The sequence below is a fragment of the Clytia hemisphaerica genome, unplaced genomic scaffold (assembly GCF_902728285.1).
Source record: "Clytia hemisphaerica strain Z4C2 unplaced genomic scaffold, Clytia hemisphaerica genome assembly, whole genome shotgun sequence".
Taxonomy (NCBI): domain Eukaryota; kingdom Metazoa; phylum Cnidaria; class Hydrozoa; order Leptothecata; family Clytiidae; genus Clytia; species Clytia hemisphaerica.
This window is the reverse complement of record NW_027104493.1, coordinates 145267-152839: the sequence shown is the minus strand read 5'-3', so window position 1 is coordinate 152839 and position 7573 is coordinate 145267.

Genomic DNA, 7573 nt, shown 5'->3' with positions numbered 1-7573 from the left:
CAAAGAAATTCATTAAAATAAATCTTGTCAATTTCATGAACAGATTTTATGACTCAAAGTAATTAAGAAAATAATTAAAAAAGAAAAACATTCGAACGTTCGATTATGGGAGTGTTTTAAGTGAAATGTTTGACTATTGACATAATTAATGTTTTGTTTTTGCCTCTAGGTATATAATAAAACATATACTTCACCCATTGAATATCTGCTTATTGGCTGGATATTGGCTTATCTAACAAAAAGCATTCACATGGTTAATGCTTTGTAAGAAGTTGAAGGGAAAACACGTTGAAATTTATTAGCAATTGTTCGAAAAGATCTCTGAGAAAACCCAGAATAAAGATCTTGCTATAAAATTTACTTTAGAAAAGTAATAACGGAGGTTTGGTGAGTTTCGTGTTTTTTCAACAATATACTACGTTCTGTAAAATACAACTATGAAAATCAAAATGGCGACAAGCATTTACAGTGGATCATGGATTTCTTCATCATTCAAAATTCAAATTTACAGCTTTCTACCTTTTAATTTCTGGCAGAAAATGGTATATTGTTTTGTTGAAAATATTTTCTTTCAAATTCTCCTTTATTTTAGCCTCTAAAATTGACATTTTTCAAATATTATGCATTGTGTGCATCATGCATTATGTTTTATGCATTTTGGACCTGCCATTTTCAGATCCCTTAAGTTTATTGTCTAAGATTTTATCTACTATTTAAAAAGGAAACTTGGGTCAAATTTTTCTGCGCAAAAACTACCAAACTGTGCATAACAATCAATTAAATTTTTTTTTTTTTTCAATACGCCACTGATGATCTCATGCAATCTTTAATTTTTAATTCAATAGAGAGTCTTCGTCATCGTTGGCTTGAAAGCCGTGAGAAAAGCCAAAAGAAAGAAGAATTTTGTGAGAAAAGAAGCAAAAAGATAAACAAAAAGCAACCATGCCTGAGGGCGGTACTAGGGCTACGAGCTGACGAGGAGGTGTGCCGCGCGAGTTTTGACCCTCATACCCTTTGCAGGACTAAAAGAAGGAACAACAATTTTGTGAATTTTATGACACTTTGGAAGTCTATAAAAGGTACCCTTAAGGGCGGTACATACCGTACCCTCCATTTGCCTAAGTACCCCCCTCCCCCGAGACGGTGATATACCCTTCGGTTATTAGTTCTAACTAATTAGTCAAAGGATGGCGCCCAATATGAGCATATTTATATTTTTCTTATAAGCGTGTATACTTTATATATGGGTGTTTTCGGCGGTGACGTCAGACTGGTATACGAGAGAAGTTTTTTTGCTATTTCCTTGGACAGGACATTCTGCTCGGCAGTTGCATGGTTTATCCCGTTCTCTGGTTGCAGTAAGTTTTTTGTTGTGTCCATTAATTATTCGTCCAATATTTGGGGTACAGCTATATATAACTTACTTTCACATTGTGCTCCGATTGAATAATTTGTTTATAATTTATTAACCAGATAATGGTTCAATCCTACATTCAACAAAAATGTTTCCTCAAACATCGCAAAACAGTTTTTACAACTGATTGATACACATTTTTCAAAAAGCAAGAAACTTCACAAATTATTCAATCAGAACAATGTGAAAGTAAGTCCGAATTAGTGAGCACAAAACAACATCGGCAAAAAAAATACAGTAATAGTAAAACATTATCGTCTTACGTTTGGCAATTGAAAGAAAATAAACCACCTGCGCTGGAAGGTCAGCCCAATAAGCTTAAAACGAATAGAAGGAAGTACAATCAAGAAACCTAATTCGATGTTAAAGCCAAAAAGGTTGAAAAGCTCATTTTGGTTGAACTTCAGACAAAAAAATCTTTTTATCTTAAAATAAAAGTAGACGAAAATTTTCTGTTTTCCACCCTGAAAATTGTCCAAAATAATAAAAAATCGACCCTGTCAGATACACATCTTGAAAATTAGTAAATTTGAGAACCTGTCAGATATCTTTAGAGCCTTAAAAAGGAACCCTGACAAGAAGAATAGTCAATTGATTCAGATTGATTTAAATGGCGTGTTGAACCTAGGGGCCCCTAACGGTTTGCGTGAATGCGTGAATGGACATTTTCTGTTGCGTGAAAGCGTGAATGCGTGAAAATTGAAAAAAATTTCGTGAATGCGTGAACTGAAAAACTTGCGTGAACGTGAAAATCCACTTTTTAACTGCGTGAATGTGTGAATCTGGGTTATTTTGAGCGTGAATTTTTCCCTTTTTTCCACTGATTGTGTGCAGTGTTCCCGATTTTCCAATGTTTTTCCGATTTTCCCGAAAATTTTCCGATTTTCTGAAAAATTGGGTTATTGCGTGAAGCTCCAGGAAAATTTGCGTGAATGCGTGAATCTTCCGGGTCCACTTGGGGGCCTCACCTAGTATAATTTGAATGAATAGGGTCATTTTATATTGAGGAAGCTGCTTAGGAAATTCCGTCCAGTTTTGATAATTCAATCAAAAGTTATGGCGATTCTAAGTTTATGTTACGCCATACTTTGACGTTTCGCAAATCTTTAAATGAAGTTATGTTGTTTCTTTTCTCTTCCATAGAAAAAATTTTTTCGCGCCAAAGCTTTCCTGATAACTTGTTTCCGAAAATAATCCGAAATCGGGTTTAAACTTAAACATCTTAATGACGACCACCGGAAAAAAATCGTGAAAGGGATTTGAAGGGTCACCGGGGCTGACCAATAACTTGAACCCCACTTATTTGAAATGGTCGACAGTAAAACAAATTAACAGCTACAATAACGTTTCAAAATCATGCAAGCTTTACTTTGCGAAAAGTACGTGATTTTAAAACACCCGTACCAAGACAAACTTTTGAACAACGTTCTGAATTAGTGTCGAATTGCCGACTTATGAATAGGGTACCTAATAGCCGGGGGGTTTGGAAAAAATCTCAAAACTTAATAAGCGGGGGGTTGGAATAAAAGTGTCCTGGGTGGAAAAATTTTGAAAAGGAGGCTAATACAGCTGAATTGGGACAAAAGAGGGAACTTTCAAAAACATTTTCCCAAAAATTAATAAGCGGGGGGTTGGAATAAAGAATGTCCTGGGTAGAAAATTTTCGAAAAATTAATTAGCGCGGGGGAGGCTATTAGGTACCCGAGAGTAAGTTTTTAATAGCCAATTATAAATCTAAAGATTAATTTAATTTTCATTATTCCCTTTGGTACCCTTTTTTATAAGAATGGTGTAAATCCATTTCATCATGGATATTCTTAACTTTTTTGGAAAAATCATCCTAAAATATTCTTACATCATTCTTAGGTTATGATCCTAATTCAGACTAGATTTAACATATAGTACATACATCTCAAAATTCCATGATGGTGATATTCTTAGCGTATTCTTAATTTTTTGGCCATTTTCATCATGGACATTCTTATAAAGTGTATTCTTATAAAAAAAATAGCGTGTATCAAATCACATTTCTAATTCAAATTTTCATAGATCAATCTTATGAGTAAGAAGGAAAGAGTTTTTCAACGAATTAGCTGATGATTCGTAAAGGATGAAACTGACAGTACTAAATTGATTCTTATCCACTTTTCTTAAAATCGTATGATTTCACCCTGGTTGTGTTACATACAACCATTGAGCACTGTTGTGCGCAGTAATGTAATTTTTGCAGATATGTAATTATTTTTGCGCAGTTATGTAATTTCTGCGCAGATATATAATTATTTTGCGCAGGTATGTAATTTTCGAGCTGCACAGTTACGTAAGTATTTTTTGCACAGTTATGTAATTAGCGAACGGTTTTATGATTATATTTTTGCGAATTTCAGTCAGCATGTAAAAAAACTTTTATCTTATGGACTTAGTTTTTTTAATGAAATTTAGCATGACAAGGCTTTAGTACATACCACACCCTTTACAAATGATTTCGTCCATTTAACATCCATTTAACGTCTTTTTTATGATAATTAATGATTAGAATTGAATTTAGCATAAATAGACGTTTGGTATATACCACACCCTTTGAATTTGGCAATGCCCATTTAACATCCATTTATGATAGTTTCTAAAAAAGTTTTTAAATGAAACTTAGTATGATAGACCACTGGTATATAACTTCCATTTAGTATCCATCCAACGTCTTTTTTTGTTATAATTTTTTATTATCACCAATGGGGATAAATTTAGGAAAAATATCCCAGTGGGGATGGAAAATCCCTTTCATTTTATGACTGGGGATATTTAAAGGGTTTTCTTCCACCGGAGACGTGACACAGGGGTATATTGAATTGATATATTCTCAGGGTTCATTCTGTTGATATTGAAAATAATTTTCTGTATATTTCAAAAAAGGTAGGTACTAGCAGTTAGCTGAAGCTATAAATGCCCCAAAACCGCCGGAGTTAAACATTTATTGCCAGCCATTATAATTTGATAAGTAACATTTAGTTACGACGATAAAAGCCTTTTAAAACAACATTATGTTCTAAAGTTGAAATTAGATGTAAAGTCCTTTTCTTGGCTGTCATCCTTAAAGTCCGGCAGTAGGATGTGACAACTGAGGAGTATATTCTGACTCAACCTCAAGATTACTTTGGAATAATTAGGTTTGAGAAGAATGTTTCACAATATGTACGCAATCAGGGTAAACTTAGGTAGGATTTGTAGGACAAATTTTTCTGGAAAATAAACATTTCTTTTTTGTTGTTTTAAGACTGAGTGTAATAGAAGAGTGGAAAATTAGAAGGAATTTCAAGATTAAGTGAGGGTGTAGCCTTGAGGCGCTTTCAGAGACACATCATAGCTGTCAACTCTCCCGCATTGCGCGGGAGACTCCCGCGCATTTCTCGACGCCCTTTATCTAAATCGGAATATTACGGAATTATTTGAAAAGTCATTGTCTAAATTTGCCCGATTTTTCGATCCCGATTTCCCAATAATAATATCCTGATTTCCCAAATTAGAAAGAATCGAATATCGCATTTTTATTCCGAATTTCCCGATTCCCTGATTTTTTTCCTGACTGTTTTTTTAATCTGTTTCTACCGCATTCTAGACGCTTCAGGTTGACAGCTATGCACACTGCATATATTAAGTTATTTGATATAATAGAGGCCACTAGTGCGTCTACTCAAATCTATTGTGGTTTGTTGTTTCGGACGTTATTTAATGAGAGAATGATAGTCATAGGTGAAATTTTGCAGTGAATATTAAGGCTTTAGCCAAAGTTCAGAGCGCTTTAATTAAAAGAGTTGTTAGCTTTAAGTGCAAATAAAGGAGTTTTAAAAATGCCAAAATTAACAAGAAAGAAATGTTAAAGAAAACCATCCTTAAAACTGAAAGTTACAAATGTCTACTTAGTCAAAAGAAAAAAACTAACTTGAGTAAATGTAAAATAGCTAAACATTTGAAGGCTTCAACTTAAATAATTTGTTTACACACCAAAGCACAAAAGCTAGATGTGGAAGCTTCAAAAAGATAACCTCATATTCAGATGGTGTTATTTCAAAGCTCTAAAGAAGCAATGAAAATACACCATCTGACAAATTTGGTTTGTGGTTTGTGCAGGGACCGCGCTTAATTAAAAAACTCCTGGCAAAAACTAAAAACAAATACAAATTTTCAAATGTTTTGGGCACAATTCAAAAAGTTCTATCACTAGACACTGCGTAATTCCTCAGATGGGTTTTTCATCATGCCTTTAAGAGTTTTAACATACTAAAGAAAATTCACCAAGACGAGACAATTCAACTTGGTGTTCTACAGACAGATCATCTGAAAAATTTGGGTCGGCCGATCAGTAAAATAGATTTTTATTTCAATTGAATTATCAGTCCTGTAGAACAACAAATTTAATTTGATCCCTCGAATCTGTAACGTGTCTCAAATAAATCTTTCTCCTGGACTGAAAGATTACAAACAGCAGTCTGTCCTGAAAAAAATTGAGAAAACTCTGCATTGGCATCACGATTTTCAAAAGATGTACAGTTTGTAATTAAGAAATCCCAAACAGGTTGGCGAATGACAGATAAATTTTCCTCATTTTCTCTATCGTCTGTAATGTCTGAATTTAAAATGATACTGTAAGACCTAGACCTCAAAGAATCTGTTAACAAATCAAAAAATAAGCTCTGTGTCTCAATTTTGGCAACATAAGAGCCAAACGTAGAATATGCTACTTCCAAAAACGAATCTACTGCACACGTATACACTGATTCTTGCCGTCTACATGAATTCATAAAATGTAGGTCTCTATTACCTCTATTATTATTGTACATGTAATCCTACTAAAAACCTTCGACTATATTTTTCTGAGAAATTCCTTCATAAGAAGGCTGATCAATATTTTCCTGAGAATTTCCTTCATAAGAAGGGCTGAACATTTTTCAAAGCATTGTTACTATCAGAAATCTTTGACATTTTCAAGGATATTTTAAAATTATACCTCTGTTTTCTTGATTCTTGACTGTGAACTTGTCCAAATGTACGATGGCCCAGAAGGGTCAAAACACGCACTTCTAGTTTTTACGCACTTCCAGTTCTTATAAAATTTGTGAACTGGAACTGCCTAGGGTCAATGGCCCAGAAGGCTCAAGTGACACTGCGCACTTCTGACTTTTTTTCACAGCGGAAAATTTCCAAGCGAGCGGCCCGCGCGATGAAATTTTTTTTGGTCTTTAAAATGATATGAATGTCGAGTTACGCAAAATGAGTTAACATTTCCGAGTTGTTCATATCAAGAGTTACAGGTTAAAACTTCTGAGTTAAGTGCTAGTCAGCAAAATCCCCCCCCCCCCCAGTAGCAAAAATCGGGGAAGCTAAAAAGTGAACAAATATCAACTTTGTTTTTTTGCCTCCACGCTGCTGCGTATTTTTTTTCCGCTGACGGAAAAAAAATACGCCACGCTGCTAGCATTTTCCGCCATTGGACCACCCTAGTGCATGAAAACTAGAAAGTGTGTGGGTGTGTTTTGAGTCTTCTGCTGTGAACACCAAAATAACTCGAGAATCTGAGAATTTACAGGAAGGAAAATAACGAAACCGAGTTAAAAAACGAGAAATGATTCGGAAATTTAAATGAGTTAAGATACCATCGGAGATAACTCGAGATTTTAAAGTCACGGGAAAAAAACGACCTACAAAACTGAAAATGACGTCATATAGAAGGTACAAAATGACGTCAAAATTTCCGAAAAATGACGTCATAACTCGGTTTTTTCGTAACTCGGTTTTTTTAACTCGGGAAAAATAACTCGGGATTTCCGAGCCTCTTTGCTATTATCATTAACTCATTTATTACAACTCGGTATCTATTTTGCTGACCAGAACGGCTATCTTTCGAGGGGACTTTTGCGTCTCTAAAATATTTTTAGAAATAGAAGTGCGTAGTGTTGTCACAAAAAAACTCGGAAGTGCGCAGTGTCTTGTGAGCCTTCTGGGCCATGACCCCAACCTCGTCCCCGTGTATCCCAGGCTTTATTTACGTTACTGATTGACGCCAGAGAAGTTTTGTTTTTGAATTACGTAATCTTTCGCGTTCGAAAACCAGCCAATGCCAGGGTATTATCTAGCGCTATCAGTAAGAATCAAAAAGCTGATAAT